Below are 19,633 nucleotides of genomic sequence, written 5' to 3'. Positions count from 1 at the left end.
CTGTTTGGGGACACCGGTATGATACCACCAGGGGTGGCAGGGGATGAGATAAAATGACAGCATCGCTTCTGTCCCTTCTCTCCCCCTGTTACTGGGTTAGTCCCGCTCTGGAGCAGGGGCTGGAGGCGGCCAGAAAATGCAAAGCAAGAACTGTCAGCGCGGGATGGGCGAAGGTTTGTTTTTTTGTTGTGTTGTTTTAAGCGGCCCCTGCGCGCAACTGTTGTGTGCAAGGGGTGGGAAGGGGGGGGGGGGGTTGCCATGGCAAAAGGGGATTTGCAGGGAATGAATAGCTTTCTTTCTCTCCTGCGAAATGAATGGGTTGCTAAGACCTCCCTGCACATGAAGATTGTAGGTGTTACAGTTGGTGGAAGAAACCGCGAACAATATCCCCCCCAGCTTTACGTTTTACACAGGCCTCTTAATACAGCTCAATCTTATTACGCAAAAAAAATGTGATCTCAAGTGTAGATTGAGGAAGACAAAATGTTCCCAGTGGGATCTATCTGTGCCTCTTCCCCAGTCCCCTCCAACAACGGGGATTAGCGGCAATGTTTGCACTGACTGTAACTAGGACATAAAGACCATGCTTCATTTCTTCCCATTCAGCTAATTCTTTACATTGCAGACACTACAGGAGCCATTTATGTGTGTTTTTTTTTTTCCTTTGTGAAAGTGGGTTAGGGTGGGAGGGGGCTGGGGGAGAAATCTGCTGAGGAAACTGTCGGCGTCGCCAAAGAAAAGCATCCTTTCAGGCGTTAGCCCCCAGCCCTCCTCTGCTGGGGATAAAAGAAGCCGCATCTGATGCCGTGGCATTTGTAGGCAGTGCTGCTTCGACGTGAAGGCCGTGATGTATTTGCAGAGCAACTTCTGAGAAATAAAGTGGTTTAAGGTGGTAGGTTTGACTTCCCAGATCAAGGTCTGTGGCTCTGTCGGTTCATGGGAGAGCTCACTCTCGCTGCTGACCCCTACCCCCCCCCAAAGCACAATACAGCGTCAAATTTAGGCATGGTTTTTATTTGTATTTATTTATTCTGGGAGACTTTTGGGAGTCGGGATGTGACCATGTGGGAAGGGTTGGGCCAGGACCCCAGGGAAAATAGTTTTGCCAGCCGCGTTCTCACTCGTACGTGCCAATTGACAGCGCTCGTGTTTTCTTCCCCTTTGGAAGAAAACTTCTCCAGCGGCCCCAAAAACACTTGTGGGACAAGATTTGTGCAAAGAGGCTGGAAGATAAACTTGGTTCTGAGCAGCAGAGTTGTGCCGTGACCTTGGCTTGCCTTGGGAGGGTCAGCGAGGCAACGTCAGCCGGAGCATCTTCACGCAGGGCCTGAACTCCCTCCTTCTCCGGGGGCATGGGACGGGAGAAGGGACAGCAATAATATGGCCAAAACCCCTCCTGGCTGACCCAGGGGCAGGCTTTATCTGCTCCAGAGCCGCGCATCAATCTTGCCTCGGCAGACAAGTTGTGCTGACTCACTGCGGGTTCGGGGGAGGTTAAAGGGTGCAAATGAAGGCTTGTGAGATTGAAGGAAGGGCTCATAAATCTTTCTGAGTTGGAGGGCAGGCAGGGCCCCATGTCGCAGGCAGCGTCGGGACGTGGTGACCATCTCTGCCTCGCGGCTGAAGGCAAATACTGTACAAAGAAGAGCCACAGAGCAAACTGTGGAGCTTCAAAACATGCATTGTGGTGGTTTATTTCCTCATTTAATCGCAAACTTTCAGCCTCAGAGAGGAGAACTGTGCGGTGCGGACACACCTCTTGTCATCGCGGCTTGAAATTTGGTCATTACAGTTACAGAGTGTAATCCACGCAAGGATTAACCTGGATTTGTGCAGACAGGAGAGGAAAACTGACCACAAGTTGCACCGTGCACCTTGGGTGACCTCAGTTAATGTGCCCCAAATGTGTGTGATATTGCATCCACTACGTCTCACCTCCGTTCTTGGCAGTAGGAGAGAGAAGAGATGAATCTGAGCTGTCCTTTGGGGAAATACGGCCTGGGCAAGGAGTTCACCACGCGCTTTGTAGCGTGATCCTGCACGTGCTTGAAGTGGAGGATGATGCCTGAGTACATTTCTCTGGAGCACGATGAAATATCCTAGGAATGGGCAAGAGCTGATACGCACTGCGTAGTTCTGGGCTCCTTCCAGCAAAGGGAAAGGATGAATGGTACCTCGGAAAAAGTCGTGCTTATCCTGACATACTCATCTGATGTTAATAAATAAGAACGGAGGAAGTCTGTTGTCGGATTCGGAGCTGTGTGTTGGCTCACCCCTCACAGTCCCGTGCCGGGTGAACGATTTGTATCTCTAAACCCAAAGGATTGGGGATGAGAGTTGCATTTTGTTTCCATGGGATTACCATTGACTCAACTTGTTTTACGTTTCCGTTTGAAGTCTGAAACAAAGATGGTTTTAGTTCATTGCTGTCTGATGTGAATGATGCTCTGCCCTTGCAAAAATGTAACGTACTCGTAAACATTAGTGTTTTTCTCCTTTACCATCTTCCTGGACGATCTGTGCAAGAAGAGAGATCAAACATCTGTGCTTCTCCAGAACGGAAACCAGTCATCTTTGAATGAATTTAAAGTGAGGTCAGCATGGACGTATTAACATCTGTGTCATCTTTACTGTGCAGATAGGAGAATTAGAAGGGATGATAGACGTAGGATGGAAAAAATAAATGTAATTGTGACATAACTACTTTTCCCAAAATGGAAACACTGACATCAGTCTCGTCCCCTGTCCTTTTGGTAAGCTGGTATTTTACACATGCCAGGAAAATCATTCATATCCTACCTCTACTGAATTTATTTCAACAATGTGCTTAAGTTTATTGATTGTAGCGTAACTTAACCTAATTCCCATGTTCTTTGTGTTGTCCTTATAGTTAAAATCACGGTAAGGGTGGACTGATTTGTATACTTTGATATTAGGAAATGTTCTGAACTGCCAAGATGGGTCTTCAAAGAAGACCCAAGATGGGTCTCTGAAGACCCAAGATGGGTCTTCAAAGACGGGTTGGAGATCAAAACCCCCTTTAGACTTTCTGTTGCAAAAGCAGCCACCATCACACCACGTTGCATCATGGAAAATGTTGTAGGACACGTAGGAACCTTTCCACCGCCTGCAGTCATCACGAGACTTTATCTAGAGTGGAACTGAAGATGACTTTAGGTCTTGTCATGTCTTTGGCCAGATGGATGGACTCCATGCTACCCTATTTTCAGTTTTTCAGTGGAGAGCTCTCTCTATTTTTTTTTGTTAATGAAAATTGCCTAATAACACCAGGAAGCCAGCTAACAGTTAGTTCCAGGTGGATTACCTCAGTTATCAATTAACCCTAAGGAGTGAGTCAGAGCTTTCACTTTCATCCAGAAGCCACGTTTCCTCATCACCCAATTTGTGCAACGATGCAGCTGCTGTGGATACCTGCGAGAAGTTGGCCAGGGGAGGAAACACACAGACAATTACTTGCTCCATCACCAATTGCTGGAACTCTCTTAACTGATACAAACCAGGACATTCTCAGCAGCCCATAAATCACCGCTGCTTCCCACATCCAGTGTCTTATCTCAGCGTAAAGCAGCTCTCCGCTCCCTAGTGTAGTTTGCCTGCAGGTGTCCTTTGTTTCTGAGAACATCTTCAGAATTTGCACTGAAAGATGCAGCTCACCTGCAAGGGGAAGCGCTGGTGGATTGTTTTTGAACACATCTGCAATTCGTTACCAAATTCTCCCAAGTGAGAAGAGCCTCTCTTTCAGGAGGAGATATGTAGCTTTGCTTCAGAAATCCAAAAGCAATCAAAAAACTCTGAAAAAAAAAATAATGCTGAAGATGTGACATGACAAATGCACTTCATCACACACCTCTGGATGCAGGAACAGCACTGAGCTCACCAAGCTCAGCGCAATGTGTTCAGGTGTCGTTTCAGCTCAGGTACGGAGGTGGAAAATAGAAGTAAAGATAACCCTGTAGTAAAACCACCACCCAAGTGCAACAACTTTGCATTGGTTTCTGTGTAGATGGGGGCCCTGGCCATAGGGACAAGTGCTCTTACTGCTGACAGAATGCAATCACACGTGATGCTAATTAACCCATCAGCTGGGAGGGTTAATGAATGAGGTTGTGTCCCCCTCAACGTTGTAATGGGTTGGGCAGTGGGGTTGTAGCAGTGCTAGAGGAGCACCAGGAGGCTGGGTGGTGGAGAAGCAGGATCTTCAAGCTATGCAGTGGTGTAGAAGGTGGTCTTTGCCTTGGCTTCCAGATGAAATGTCCGCTTTTGGAAAAAAAGGTGTCTTATTTCTGTTGATTTTCTTCATGAGCCTACGTTGTGGTTAGTAGAGGTCATGGTTTTGGAGAGGAGAAGGAGGAGAACATGCTGGTGTTGATGGAGGTATAGATAGAAGAAGCTGTCTGGGTGTCTGCTCATTTGGTTGTGGTGGGATTTTGCTGTTTCTTCCATACAAAGAGTGTGGTTGAATATTAGCTTTGTGTAGCTCAAGACTTGCAATCCCAAACTGTTAATTAGGGTCTCTTGCATTTCATTAGTTTCTGACAGATTGCGATTGCAAACTAGGGAATAGAGGCATTGATGTATTTTTTTCCTCAATCTTTAGAGACTTTTTTTGAGAGTGTTGTACTCATAAATGAGCTAAGGGATCTTCATTTTTAGAGAGATTGCTCTGTGCAGTTACTAAACTGGTTTGAGAAATATTTTCTGTCTAAAGGTGTTCAATGGAACTGTTGGAGTGTTGATGGAATTGGGAAGTATAGTGTTTGGGAACCAAGTTACTGTGAATTATTCACTTATTTCTTAATGCTTGTCTACCTATTTTAATAGCTTTTTTAATAGCTTCATGCATCTATATGTTAATCTCAGAGAACATACGACTTTCTTGGATGGCAATAAGGAAGGAATACTTAAATTATTAATTTTAAACAAATGTTGGGGGAAGTGATTTTTTTATTATCGTAGTGTGAACGCTTCTAGTCTTCAAACCTGTGGTTCATTTCTCCAAATTTCCCTTTATCATTTAAAGTAATTCTTACTGTCGGTTTAAATGTATTCAGAATAATCTTTGATTTTTGAAGCCAGTTCATGAAAATATGTATGCGTGCTGTTAAAATGAGCGATAGCTTGAAGCTCAATGTTAATAGAATAATAATTCGATAGACTCTTTTTCATCTAAATATATTTACAAAAGCAGATTTATCTTTGCGCTGGGATAGGAATGAAGACAACAGATTGCAGAAGTTTTACAGAACTGAAAAGCTGGGACTTTTTGAAGATAAAACATGAGATCATTTCCTCATTCGGGGTCCCAGGAGCACTGTACATTACCAAATCTCTTAGTGTGCTGTATTCTTCATACAAACGATCCATCTCTGAGTATCTGGGGAGTTAAGGCACACCCTTGCGTGAAATCCTTTGCGTGTTTTTCCTGTTTTGCAGCATCGTGTTATTAGATACAAATTCTATTTACGATATAGCAGTCTTTGATCTGTTCTTTATTGTGTAGGTGAGCTGTGTCTCACCATCTTGGCTGCTGAAGAAGGAAAGTGGTGCAAGTTAGTCATCCCACCTTCTCCATAGGTATTAGAGAGAGAGCTTAAGGAACTGATCAGCCTATTTTTTTGTGCTTTTCTTTTTTTTTTTTTTTTAACACGGGGACAAACCCTCTTCTTGAACTCATATTGAACTAGGTATCTTCTCGTGTAGTGATATTTATGTTGGGACAATCCCTCTGGAAATGCCCTCCTCCTCCTGGTTGTAGACAAGATGCTTTGGAGACAGCTAGAGCAAGGTGGAACAACGTTTCCCATCAGCATTCTCTTCACAAAGGTGTTTGAGACCCTGCAGCGTAATATATCACTGAGTAAACTAGGTTGGGTGTAACTCTAGAGGAGAATGATCCACCCCTGCCTCAAGCAGGGATGGCCACGGTGTGAGATCTCAGTCAGCTCGTGTGACTCCTTGTCTTAGCTTTAGGCATCTCTGGGGATGGAGTCTTCTCTGTGGACCCAACTCCAGCAGAACTGTAGACAAAAGAAAGGTAGAAAATGCTATTGAAAATGTTTGTCTTTTTTTTTTTTTTAAATGTGAGGCATTGCTGACTATGGGACTCTTTTTCTTCTTTCCTGCTTTGCTGAAGGAAAGAGGAAGAGAAGAAGGAAGGAAAGAGGAAGGAAGAGAGACAGAGGCATCACTGAAACAAAACTTGGGGGTCCCATTCCAACACACAATACTTGTATAATAACTGATTTAGTTCAAGTACAGTGGCTGTTTAGATCTTTAATTTTCCTGATGAGAAGCAAACACAAGGTCCTTGTGTTTCCTGGAGATCCCAAAGTGCTTTTCTCCCAGGTTACACTTACCTTTACCTCTCATTTCCTCCCTCTAGTTTCAGATGATGGTGAATTCCTTTGGTTTCCTTCTTCTAAAACGCAGCAGAATTAAGGCCCTTTTTTTACCCAAGGGGCCACCCCTACTCTCTCTGGTAGGTGATGCTGTTTGTCAGTGTTTCTGTGGCAGCTTTTGGGCTCTGCAGATCACCCAGAACCCGGTGATCTCTTTGCTAGTGGATGGGGGCTTCAGGGAGTCTTCAGAGCTCCAAGGCCTCCTCCTGGGGTGATTGTCCAAATTCCCTTGGGACAGAGGTCCTTGAGAAGTTCATCCTTTCCTGTCAATTAGCCAGATTGCTTGGAGGGAGATTTGGCTGCAAGCTGGGGTTGTCAACAACAGCAAAACAAGATTTCTTCAGTGTCGGAAAAACTGACTGGGAGCTGATGGTGATGCTCTGGAAAGCGTAGGATACCTCGAGGCATGGTGGCAGACAAAGCAGCTGGGAACCAGAGGGTGCCAGGCTAGCCCATCTCACAAAACACATCAGGGTATGACTTTTTTTAAACAGCTTAACTTAGCACGGGTGAAACCACTTGTGGTTTCCTGTTTTTATTATCTGGCTTTTCTATTGTTTGGCGAGGATGTTTTTTAGGGTCAGAGTCAAGTCTCTGGGCCCACTTGCTGCCTCTGACGTGGGGCTTGGAGATCCCATGAGGGTACTGAGGGCACATGTGGGCTTCACAGAACCACCTAGGTTGGAAGAGACCTCCAAGATCACCCAGTCCAACCTCTGACCTAACACTAACAAGTCCTCCACTAAACCATATCACTAAGCGCCAAATCTAAACGTCTTTTATGCAAAGGAGCAGGTAAAGAAAATAAGTCTTAGAAAACTATCTTGTCACAAAGTCAAGCGAAGTCTATGTGTCTGCTTTCATCGTTGATAGCCCACGTTTCATAGCTGGAGACCATCGCTGATTTATAGTGTTGCATAAAGCCCCAAGTACCAGAGTAGACAAAACAGGAAGCAAAAAGAGTTTTTCAGATAAAAACAACTATTAAGAAGCTGATGCGTGCTGGAGAGTCTTACAGGATGATGGTACTTTCCCCAAAACTGTGGGAAAAAAATGGACTTTCCCACTGGAAGATATAATTTAAGCACTGAAATGATCCGAGTTGTTCGTAACATCTACCTGCTTTTTAAACTATGTCCCTAGAGGTGACTCTGCAGGGAGAAATCCATCTGTCTTTCCCCGCAGCCCCAAGTTATACCCTCTGTCGGTACAACCACGCGAAATGGGAGGGATATCTGTGTTTCCACGCGCTGAAATTTCCTAGAATTAAAGGTTATTTGCCAGCCCAAGCGCACGAGGGAAAGGGCGTTGCTCTTAGTGGCCACCTGCACCAATTCTGCAGGAATTGAGGATAATTTTGTGCTGCCTTCTTGGCTATGGGTTGGCTTACAAGCAGTTATCTGCCTCTAGGCTTTACAAGAAATGGGGACATGAGTGGGGGAAGGAAAAAAAGACGAAGGTAGAGTGCTGTTCTGTTTGGAAAAGAGCCTCTGATGCTGCAGAGCTGAGGTTATGGGTAGCTAACGGAGCCTTACCAATAGGATTTTGGGGCTGCTGCTGGGGTTTGTCCTTAAAACACCTAAAGGCCAGGAGAGACAGGCATGCTTTGGTCACCCGTTCCCTCCCAGCCCTGTCATCTGTCCAGCTCTTCCCAAAACACCTTCTCTTATTGCGGTGACATCACGGTGGGCCGCGAGGTGACCTTGTTCCCTAAAAACGTCTGAGAGACACTCAGCTTTTTAGTTCCTCTTATTGACAAGGAAAGCTTCTCGGTTTTATGGGCTGAACCCTGGAGGTCGGTACGGGTGAGCGGATTTCTGTCATGTTTCCTGGAGAGCTGGCTAATTTACAGCACCGGATTTCTTTTATGAAAGACAAAAGCCCTCGCGTTGTTTAAACGTTTAAAGTTTCAGGAAGCACTCGCTGCGGTAAGTGCTGATAGAGCTGCCTCACGTCGGTGCCCTGGTTTATGTTCTGCGGATGGTTGATTTGTGGTGGTGAGTTGTGTGGGTTTTTTTTTTTTTTCCTTCTAGATGCAAGGCAATTTCCTGAGCAAGCCTGAGGCTGAGCGTACGCCACGTGTACCTCCAAAACCAGAACTGAACGGCCTACCTGCTCTGTAAGCAGTCAGCACAAGGTTGTGTTTGCTCTGAGCACGAGCTCTCCCCGGGCCGTGGGCGAGAGGAAGGTGGCATGGGGGGAGCAGGTGAAGGGCCAGTGTTCGCAGAAACACTTCAGAAAAAGACGGAATTAATTATCAGGGGTCTTAAAATCTTCTAACAGCTCCTCCCCTGTGAAGCAAGAGTGTGCAGGCAGCACCAGGTGAGAGGGGGCTGATGTTTGGCCTACAAAGGCTTCGTGAACGAGCGGTACTTCTCCTGTAGCAGTTCTCAGCTGAACATGCTTGAAAATGCTTTTATCTATCTGTCCTACTGCTCGGCGACAGTAAACACTGTCCCCTCTTCCTTCAAAATGGCTCGCCAATGTTTATATCAAATATTTTTGCCAGAAGTGGATGTTGTCCTTGAAAGCTTCGTCTGCTTGAGCTGCCACACCACAGGGAAAAAAGAATTTGGGGCTGGATGCGAAAGTTGGGCTGTCCGGCCCTAAAAGCAGCAAACTCCTCCGGGAGTGGCTTCTCTGCTCCTGCTTCCCCTCTTTCGTTGTTGGATGGATTAGCTGGGTTTAAATGTCCACCTGGATGAGACGCTTAATACTTAGTTGGTGACATTTTCCTCCTGTGCGCAGGCCGAGTGGCTGCACATCCCTAGCAGAAGCTCGATTTTTCTGTTTTTCTAAGAAGCCAGAATGTAAAAAGTTCACCGTTTGTCACTGCCAGTAAATGACAACAGGAACACCTGAGAGATAGGAAGGAGAAAATGTGGTTTTGGTTCACAGAACGACAAATTCGGGGAAACAGAAGAACAACAAATTGACTGTAGACTTAAAAACTCTAACTCCCAGGGTCCTTTAGGATTTTCTCTCTCCCTACAAAGAGTGGCTTTAAGCAAAAACCTACACAACTTCAAGGGTGGCAGGGAGAACATTCCTGGCCAGCTCTGCCCACCAACTTTCCTTCTGCGTTTTGTATTATTTTGGCTTCTCTTAGATAGGAGCTGCTGGTAGGCAGATTACGGGGCAACAGTCGATAATTGGGATTAAAGCTGGTAGAGATCAGAAGCGTGCCTAGTCTGCAGCTTCAGAGCTGTAGGGCTGCAGATATTTCCTGCTGGAAATGCAGGAGGAATCACGCCTTCGTGTCCTTGTGTCATTTAAAACAAAAATACAAGCTAACGGGTTTGCAGCTGACAGTGCTTGGAAGAACTTAATCTTTTCAGGGCGGCTGCTGACATTGAGCGGGGAATAAAGTGAGGGTAGGAAAAATGTGAACTCCAATGTTAATTGTTTTTTTCCTCTGCAGCCAGGAGGGATTCTCCAGGCGTGTTCATCCTTCCCTAAGGAAAACGATAAACCCAAGTTAAGTCATCTTCTGAAGTGCCCATTATCTCCTCTGACTGCAAGAAACCTCTCGCTGAGACTTGTGTGTCAAACTTCCAGCAGCCTAAGATTAAGTGAGGTGACTATGACTCGGTGACCTGCAAAATATTTGTTTTTGCTCTCTTGTGGTGGACCACGGTGGTGTCTCCATCCTGCTGTGTCATCCCTCGTCCTGCTGAGAGGCTCAGACCCCCTGTTGCAGCAGTATCACCCCGTCTGGTGGTGTGATCGCTTCCACGACCTCCCAGGGGTTTCTTTCTTGGGGTCCCACGAGCTGGATTTCGGTAACGTTGTCAAAATTTCAGGGTTTTGTTTGAAATGACGGCTGCTCCTCGCCACAGCAGGGGAATTCTGCGGACCGCAAAGCAAACGTGCCCCAGGCGTTTGAACGTCACAAGGGAACTGTTTCTGTTTTCTGATTTTGTGATGTTTTCGAGGGCCTGACTCATCCTCTTTGAACGCTTGGGATTAGCAAGCCCCTTCTCCGTTCAGTCTGTACAGCTCCGAATCTTGGCACTGCGTCTGTAACAGCACAGAAACAAAATCCAGACAGTCAAGGACACTCAGATTTGCTTCCTAAATTCCGTCCTTCACAGGAGCCGGGCCCAGAGGCAGGTGCTTCAGCTGGATCACAGTGCCTCAGCCTTTGGATGTTTTATTCCGTGCTTTGGCAACAGAATTTCAAGCCTCTTTTCTGCTCCGAGTCCTACTTTTGTCTGCTTTTTCATGTACTCTGTCCCATAAGAGACATCCCCAGGTGCTGGCGGTGCAGTGTGTGGCCCTTGCGACGTGCTGGATGCTCTCTGCGCCGCTCGAACCGCTGCAGGACAGTGGCTGGAGGCATTTGGCTGCTTGGAGTGGGACGCTGTGGGGTCGGGATGCTTTCTGAATGATCCTGCAGATGATGGATGGGGTCAGATGTGTAGGTTAGGAGTAATCGAGTCCATGAGTAAAGGCTATGTCATGCTGGGAAGACAGGAAGGGGAGACGTCAGCTGAATTTTACCTTGCAAATATGACTTATTTTGTAACTTTTCTGTGATCAGTCACAGCTAGGAACTGGCTCTGGATAAAGTATTAAATCAAATTGTGCAACTGTGAGCAGAACAGGTCCCTAAATAACTTCAAGCAGTTTATCCAGAGCAGCACCAAGGTCCTCTCTTCTCTGAAGCAATTTCTGGGATGTTTTACATGTCGATGCAAGAGACTCAAGGAGCATCTTGGACTTCACTGAGGTTTGCTCAAAGGTCTCCCCTGCAAGCAGGTACCTTGACTTGCTTAGAGGCATGGCCAACCTTTAGACTCTCCTCTCTCTTCCAAGGATCGTAATTATGCTCGTAACTGGTGTGCCAGCTGAACTCTCACCCTTTATAGCCACAGAGAAAGGTGGTTGTGCTGCATGTGTGCCTGGAGCAGGAGCAGGGGATGCCTCCTCCTGACTTGGTGATGATCAGGAATTCACTCGGATGCTTTAATGATGAATTTTTTCTCAAAGCATGACATTAACGTGTAATCTAGCCTACGTGGCCAACCGAGGAATTCAGTTCAACAGTGCAGAAGTTCCTCCCGCTGTTTTGGCTGGAGTATGGGATTTTCTTGCCCCAAACCCCCCTGTTAGACAGGTGCTTTGTATCATCTGGAAATAGCTGCCTTTTAGCACGGGGATCAAGGGGATTTCATGGGGAGCCCAAGAATTGCTTTCAGGCTTGGCTTATGTGACGTTAAAAGCTGACTCCACATGTAATAAGCACTAATTTTATTAAAGCATATTTCAGGGTGGGCGCTCCGACAGCAAATACCACTATCACAAATACAAAAGAGGGGTTGGGGGGGAAAGGGTTTGTTCGGGGCTTTTAAAGTCGTTTGTTGGTGTTCCAAACGATGGTGCGTCCAACCTAACCCACAGTAATAAAGAAAAGATCATGTCACCGAACTGCTGTCGGTTGATAACAGAACAACCTGCCTTGGCATCTGGCAGGGATGGGCTGGCTTGCTTGCTCAGGATCAAGTCAAAGCAGGAATCTTGGCCATGCTTGTGAAAACAGGATGCCAAGTGAGCTTTTTGGGTTTCAGTTGATTATGACTCCACCTGCAAAATATTCCCAACCTGGTATGTACTTTTCCTGAGGTTGTCCTGATATGGTCAAAGGGGATCTTGGTTCCCCAAAAAACAGGAGGTGTTTTGCTTGCCCTGTCTTGCTCTCTCTTCCTCTCCCTGATCTTTTTTTTTTTTTGTGAAAAGGAGGGGAGAAAAAATTAAGTCTGCTCAGAATAAAAATAATTTCCTGCAGCATGAGAGGGCCGTTCTCGGTGGTGTCGAGAAAAAGGATCTTAAATGACAAGATGCTTGATTCCTCCATTTAGCTGTTATTACTTTTCTTGCTTTTGCAGCGGATCAGTCATCCCTCACAGCAAGCTGTGTGAATGCACCCCTCCCAGCGTTGTGTGGGATCGTGGCATGAATTTCCTGACGTCATGCAGGAGCAGCAACGCGTCCTTCATCTCCTGTGTATCACACCAGCATATTCAAAAGGATTTAATTAACTGTGACTGTAGTAAACTCTTACAGAAATTGATCTGAACATGCTTTGCAAAGTGAGGTGTTCCCGGCGAGTGCTGCAGTTTCACAAACTCATCCTCTCGTGTTTTGTAATCGCCCTTTGAAAGATCCAGAGAGATGATGGAAACTGGGCATGTCGACAAACCCTTCACATTGAAGACCCCAAGCAAAGGAGGAATTCTCTCTTCTTTCAGCTGCTGGGGCTTTTCCTTCTCCCACAGGTACTTTCTAGAAAGCTGAGTTGTTTCTCAAAGTTGATGTCAGTTATACTGCGTGCAACAATCCAAGAATGACTACCAACATCCGTTCTTGCGTGGCTGCAGTAGTAGGTTTTCTAATGCAAATAACTGGGCTGCTCGTACACAAATTGAATATAGCCATCCAAACGAGCAAACTTCTGTAAGTAAACCTCTACATCCAACTATGTTTCTTATTTTATTCAGGCCAGACTTGCATGACTCAAGCAATAGGACACACACTAATTTTCTCAGAAGACAGTTCGATGCTGTAAGAGGTGTTGCTTCAGTGTCTCTCTTGTGATGAAATGAGGATGCAAAGAAGTAACAGCACACTGTGTAATGGAGGGATCTGTGCACAGAGGCTTGCTAGGGGGATCCCTTATTTTTAAGGACCTAAGCGTGCCCCTGAGCTTGAGGGAATGAGGACTGGGGAGCCTGCGTGCACACAGCTTGCATGTGTGTTCAGCAGCAGCTTAGCAGGGAATTTGGGACTTTTTGCAGTGCTTCCCTGAGGGGGTGCATGCATCCGCGGTGTGAAGGCTGCTGGAGGACAGCTTTGGGTGATGGCAGTCTGGCCGTGGGTGCTGGTAGCCCAGCTGGGCTCAGTCCTATCCATGTTGTGCATGGGAAAAAAACTTTCTAGGAAATGTGAACAGTTTATTAGTATGGATTACAGCTGGTTCAGTGCTTGAACTTATTTTTTGGCTGTTTTATTTAAGAGTGTAGGTGCAACTTCTATGGTTCTTGCTTTGCAGTGCCTAGGTAGGAAGGAGAGGGCATAGGGGACCGCAGAGCTGGGAGTCCTAGATGCAGTGCCCACATGTACTCCATCGCCTTTTCCAGCCTGCACCTACTGGAAAGTTTCCCTTTGGGGAATAGGGAGGGGGGACACAGTTATCTCGCAGAGCCCAAAGTCCCCTTCTCTGTCCTTCATCCAGTTCTTGAAGCTCAGTGAGTTTACTTTCCCACAAAGGCTCTTTCCCTTCTCTTAAAAATATTTACTCCATTAAAATCCCTTCTAGGCTGTAAATGCTAATCCTCTCAGCTCGCAGTGATGCTGCACTTGGCATTGAAACAGTAATTAAAAAAAAAAAGTCTTCACAAATTCTGGGGAAAATGCGGTTAGTGCTTGCAGTTAAACTAATTGTCCTCTCAGTTGTCACTTAGAGGAGTGTTGCAGAATTGTCCTTGTGCATGAAATCCCAGTAAAAATCGCTCAAAACAGACAGGGATGTTTTCATTTTCCCCGAATCAAAGTGTTCAGGACTAGACAAAACAACCTGAGGGGAGATAGCAGTTACAGGCTCGCGCTGGGAGGCACCGGGCTTCTCGGAGGGATGGTGGCTACGGGAGCAGCTCTGAGGCTGGGTTAAATTACATCTTGAATATTCCAGATAATTGTAAGAAAAGTGGTTTCTACCGCTGATTTTCGGAGCTGAAGGGAGCAGTGCTGCAGAGATGAAGCTTGCTGCGAAGTCGCCTGCCCCTTGGGGCCCAGCTCTGCTCTCCAGTAAGCGAGAGTGTTAATTAACATATTTTATTGTTTCTATTTCCCTGCTTTGCATTGGTGCTCCCAGCCCACATCAGGGAGAGCGTTTGCCCTGGAAAGGCTTTTCTAAGTCTCTGCCCTGGCACTTTTACGTAGGATTTCCAACCGTAGCAAGAGAGGCAGCAGCTGCTGACAGCAGGGAGGTGGCCGGCCATCGGCGCGTGCAGCAAGCAGCTGGTATTCCGGTCTCCCTCCTGTTTGCAATTAATACGCCGTGCTGTTGTGTTATCAGTGCAAATAGGTGAGCTCAGACGGGCCTTGCAGCGTGAGGCTGTGCCTGTGGTTGTGCCGCACGCTACCCCGAGCTCTGGCTATAGCAGCTTGCAGGTGGTTTGCCCAGCCTGCTGCCCTTCTGTGGGGCTGGTAGCAGGTGCTTGGGGAACTTATATTAAAAAAAAAAAAGTGGTATTTCTGCAGCTATGTCCTCCTGGAGTGCAGGCAGCATCATAGGGACTTCTCAAGACAGGGGCAGTATCTGCAGCTTGGATGGATTTTGGCTTAGAAGTGTCTAATCCCACCCACAACCTGTTCACATGGACACCTACACCACTTTGTCCCCATTTTTTTTCCCAGTTTCATTAAGCGCTGGATGAAAAAGGACCTTCCTGATGTTTGTTTTGAATCTGCTGCCCGGTAGTTTAACTCATTGCCTTCGTTACTTGGTTTGCAAGAGTGGATGCAAAAGAGGCAGCTTGGGCACCAAAGTCATGTCTGCCATAATCTCTTTGATACGGCACAAAAACATGCAGTTGCACCTGATTTTTTTGGCAAATGCACCCGTTATTTATGTGTAGATCTAACTATATATATAATCTTTGATTCCTGGAAGTAGTTACAGCACCATCCTTTCTCTTATGGGCAATTCTTTGTTTCCCATAGGCTTACGTGCAGCCGGACATTGTCTAACGTCCCCCTAAAGTTGGTGTCTACGTTGGAGGCACGCTTTTCCGAGCCAAGCTTTGCCATCTTCATTTTGAATGTCCAAATGGAGCTGAGAGTCTCAAGCAGGCACAGACCTTTCTGACATCCCAAGACATACAGTAGACCCGGAAGGATGAGGCAGAGGCTTTGAGGTTGTAGGTAAGACCATAGGAATTGTGATGGGGAAAACTTAAACCCAGCATGAGCAGGTGCTGTGTGGCCAACCTCAGAAGGTCCGTAGCTGTTTATATCAGCACTGAGGTTTGGCAAAAGCCACGAAGCGTTAGGGTTCAATTTGTGTGAAGCTTAACGGGAACTGGAGTCACAAGTACCAACAAGAACCTTCTCAAAGGTGTATTTATGGATTGTTGACTCACATTGCTTGGGGTAAGCAAGGCACAGTCAAGATCTTGGGCTATTTATTCCTTGAGTTTTGTCATTTCTTTCCTCAGAGATAAACACCTAATATGAAAAATATATTTTTATAAAAGAAAAGGGGCAAGATTCGTAAATAGCTGTGCAGAGCATGTGGAATGCCAGGACTGCGCATTGCTCTGCAGCACACCTCATACAGCACATCTTGCTGTTGCTTCTGTATGCAAAATAAAAGTTATTAAAGACTTGATGAGAAATTTTAAGTGGAGGAAGGGGAACACCTGAACCATGAGGGACAAAAAGTTCCTAAGTGCTGAGCATGGCACGCTGGAAAAGAGGAGTGATGAGAAGTTGCAAAGCTTTCCAAGTTTATTTCCTGATCCAGGAGAAGTCTGAGCCCACAGTAATGGCTAAACCGGTGGGAAATAGAAATTGTGGTTGCTTGTTGGCTTTTGTTGTTGTTGTTCTTTGGTGGTTGCAGTTTGTTTCAAAAATACTTTTCATAAATGAGTATTTTTCTATAGACTTCTTATTTCATAGATATTTTTACCAAGCACAACTAAAAATAGAAATAGATTCTCTAAAACACTGTAAGAAAAAGTAATTATTGTGTGTTCTGTAATGTTCCACACAACACCAAAAAAAATAGTCAAAAATTGCAAAGGAAGGGGGGCTAGCCTGAATTTTTTCTTTAGCTAACTTCAATAATCTGGAGGTTTGCTCTCCCAGAACTTCTAATATCATGCTCTGAAGCCCTTTATGGCCCTGGATGTGCCACATGTCCCTAAGCTTTGCGAATCAAAAAGTGATATTTCAAGAAGATATCTAATGATATTGCAAGGAGTATGGTTCAGTTAATCTCAGCCCTTTTTATATTTTCAAGTTACCCATTTGTTTTTTCAATTTAAGTAAGCCTGTGTACCGGTTAAGTGCAGGGAATAGGTTGGCCAGGAAGGTCTTGGTTGCAGTAATTCAGTGCTAAGCTATTGCTTTCGATTCCTCTGGATTTTTATGGGGTGAAGGTGAAAGCCAAAGATGATAGGATTAAGACTACAGCTGCAAAACTAACTGGTTGGCTTCATGTTGGGTTTGAAGCTGGCTCTCCAGCCCAGAGTTTCTTAGCGCATGCATTTTCTGAAGCCCTGATTTCTTAAATCCCCAAATTCCTGTATGTAACTGTAGCGTTGCCAGGTCACGGGTTTCTTTCACAAGTCTTGCAATTTGCCGTGATGCTTTTTCTGAAGTTTGATTTCTTCTATTTGCGACAAACCCAAACAAATTATTAAACAAATAAACAAAGCCTCTGGCTGCCTTTACTGTAGGGGAAAATAGATCTTGACAAACATGACCCGAGCATAACCCAATGGTGTGAGCGGATCCTTCCCCAGGAAGGAAGTGGCATCCTTTTGGGGGTTGGACCGATGATGGGGATTGGACCCAATGATCTCTTGAGGTCCCTTCCAACCCCTACAATTCTGCGATTCTGTGATCCTCGGGTCTGCAGAGATGTTATTTGTTAGGGAAAGGGAGAGCCAGGCCTGCTGGCTGGATGTTGCCATGCTGTGGTGGTCTCAGGGCACTGCTGTGGGGCTGGCGCCTCTGCAAGCGATGAATTACGGTTCAAAATGATGAATTAGGTTTGGTGGATTGCTTTGAGGTGCAACACCTCCCTGAGAAGAGATGGCTCCTTGGGTTCCCCAGAAAAAGGGCTCTGTTGTAGCCTCCCTACAGCACGTAGGGATTGAGGGGGGTAAGGCTCAGCCACAGCAACTCATGGGACGTACCCACGGAGCGTGGAGGGGAGGCCTAATCATGTCTTTCTGGCAGTTGGCATACAGAAAGCACTCAATGCATTCAAGCATTGACATCTTAGAGCCAACGGTGGCTTTCTTACCTCCGTTGGTAGCTGCAAAGATGTTATAGGGGTGTAAGAAGGGCAAAGATCTTGGCCCTCTCCTAGCTTCCACCGTAGGCCCAGGTGCTCTTGCCGAAGCAGGACTTGTGCTGTTTAATCACAGTAGCTTTGCCTGAAGAAGAATGGGTTTCCTGTGAAGATCAGAAATTACTTCAGAACTGAGAGAGGGACTTGGAGCCGTTCCTCAGCGAATCCTTTCACCCTGCGAGTATTGGTGTCGTTAATTCAGAAGATACATGGGAAATCTACTCTGACTCATAGATAGAGCATAACGAGGTCAGGGAGTCCTGCCAAACGTAGGCGTGTGCAATTTGGCAGCGAGGCTATGTGGTACGAAAAAGGAATGTAAAGTATTTTCCAGATCGATTTTGAGGAGTGAGCAGGTAGGAGTTTTGACTGACTGAGGCTGGGGAAAGCCAAGGTCCTGGTGAACATCTCGCTCTGAGCAGATACCAGCCCAATTTTCATCTGGTATTGAACGAGAAAGCTGCTGTACTTTGACGCTGAGTACTTATTTTTGGTATTGTTTGTCTGGAGGCCCTGTCAGAACCAGATTTATTGCCCTCGATGCTGTGCAAACACGTGGGAAGGTGTAGCCTTTCCCTTTGAAGGGCTGATTGATTTAGAGATCCAGATCTGGCACAAATCGTGTGCACCAGAGGTGACTAAAACGGTCTGATTAAACTTAGGGAAAGGCCTGTGTACAGTGAGCGGGCAAACTCATCCATCATGCAGCTATTGTGTTCTGCTTGGTGGCCTGAAATTGGAACGGTGTGGTGGGGATGAGGAGGATTAGCAGTCCAGCAGTGATTCTTCTCCATTTCTTCTCTTCTTTGATCCCAGTCTTAACGCATTTCTGGGAGTTACAGTCTGGGCAGAAGTAAGGCCTTGGCCCTCGTACAAGGCTGACTCGATGGAGCCTTCCAGAGCAGCCTCCAAACTGTTTGCAGTTTGGCCTCCAGTTTGGATTTGATCCACTGTAGAAGTAAGAGCCACCCAAGGAGATCTGCTCTAATTTCAAACTTTCCAAGAGCATCCAGAGGTTTTGACAGGGATTCTCAGTTGAGAGTTTAAGTAGGAGGAGAGAAATATATACACAAGCTCCGTGGCTAGATAAATAGGATCCTAGCAGGGAAGGTTTGTCATGACATAAACACAGATGCTCCTTAACAATTATATATTCATGGGGAATTTATGTCTGTCTGGTCATTTATGCAATCCCTAAAACGCTCCGCAAAAGCCAAGGCAGCCAAGCAGGGTAAAGCAGAGCCGCCTGGTTAACTTGACTCAAAATTACCTGGAGCAGTCCCAGAAACACGAGGAGAAGCTGATGAATGCCCACCAGGTAGAGACATCTGGGAGGACCACCTGATGGAGAAAAGAATTGGCGGTGGTTGTTCTTTATGCAGCAAGTTTCTGTAGGTTTCCCGTAAACAGAACTTAGTGTTCCTGTTTATGTATTTCATGGGTGTGCTTTAAACAAGGGCAAATTACATTTTTGGCAGGAAAGAAGGAATCTCTTGACTATGTTTCTAGGTTGTCAAAACTCAATTCCCTGGGGTAGAGCGGTCTTTGTTAGCACCTGTAGAAGACACGATGCTCAGAGTCTTGCTGGACAAGTCTGCCGTACAACAAAAAGTCCTATCCCAAATGACTTACAAGCTGAACAGAAGAAAAAGACGACAGGTTGGGAGTGCCAAAAAAAGTGAGGATGCACTTCTAGGCAGAGCAACAGGGAGCGATCCACATCCGCCAACTGCTGAATTCCCCGTAGCAAAGATTTCCCCTTAGCAGCTGTATCCAAAATGTTTTTTTTAATCAATCCTTGTTGTTTTTCCCCTTCCTCTCATGCAATCGTTAAGATTTGTCTTGCTTTCTCCCCCCTCAGTTTTCTCTCATGCTTTTCTGATGTTTAATATTGTGATTGTTTCCCTTTATCTCTTCATCCCCTATTACATTTTTCTCCAGGACTTTCTGAATACACAGATCGCAGGTGCTTAAACTACAGAAGTGGCCGGATGAAAAGGCCAGCTCCAACCACTAATTCCCTGGAGCCTGGTGTAACCTGAGTCCCGAGCACAGATTCTGGATAACAGATCTTTTGGGGTGGTGCTGCCGGACTTGAGCAGAGCCCGGTTAAGCACAGCGAGCCCTTAAG

The 19,633-nt window shown here is 46.0% G+C and overlaps 1 long non-coding RNA gene across 1 annotated transcript in view; it reads left to right on the top strand.

Moving 5' to 3' along the window:
• Positions 1 to 19,633, top strand: part of LOC310890197 — a 64,099-nt gene that overhangs the window by 30,600 nt on the left and 13,866 nt on the right. The window contains exons 14-18 of the long non-coding RNA XR_014577097.1: positions 8,453 to 8,538; positions 9,841 to 11,180; positions 12,308 to 12,983; positions 14,110 to 14,225; positions 15,144 to 15,344. This is a non-coding gene — a long non-coding RNA (uncharacterized lncRNA). The remainder of the gene's footprint in view (positions 1 to 8,452; positions 8,539 to 9,840; positions 11,181 to 12,307; positions 12,984 to 14,109; positions 14,226 to 15,143; positions 15,345 to 19,633) is intronic.

This window comes from Anser anser (assembly GCF_964211835.1).
Source record: "Anser anser genome assembly, chromosome: Z".
NCBI lineage: Eukaryota > Metazoa > Chordata > Aves > Anseriformes > Anatidae > Anser > Anser anser.
The sequence above is the reverse complement of the archived record's forward strand: the minus strand, read 5'-3'. Positions and strand labels throughout refer to the sequence as shown.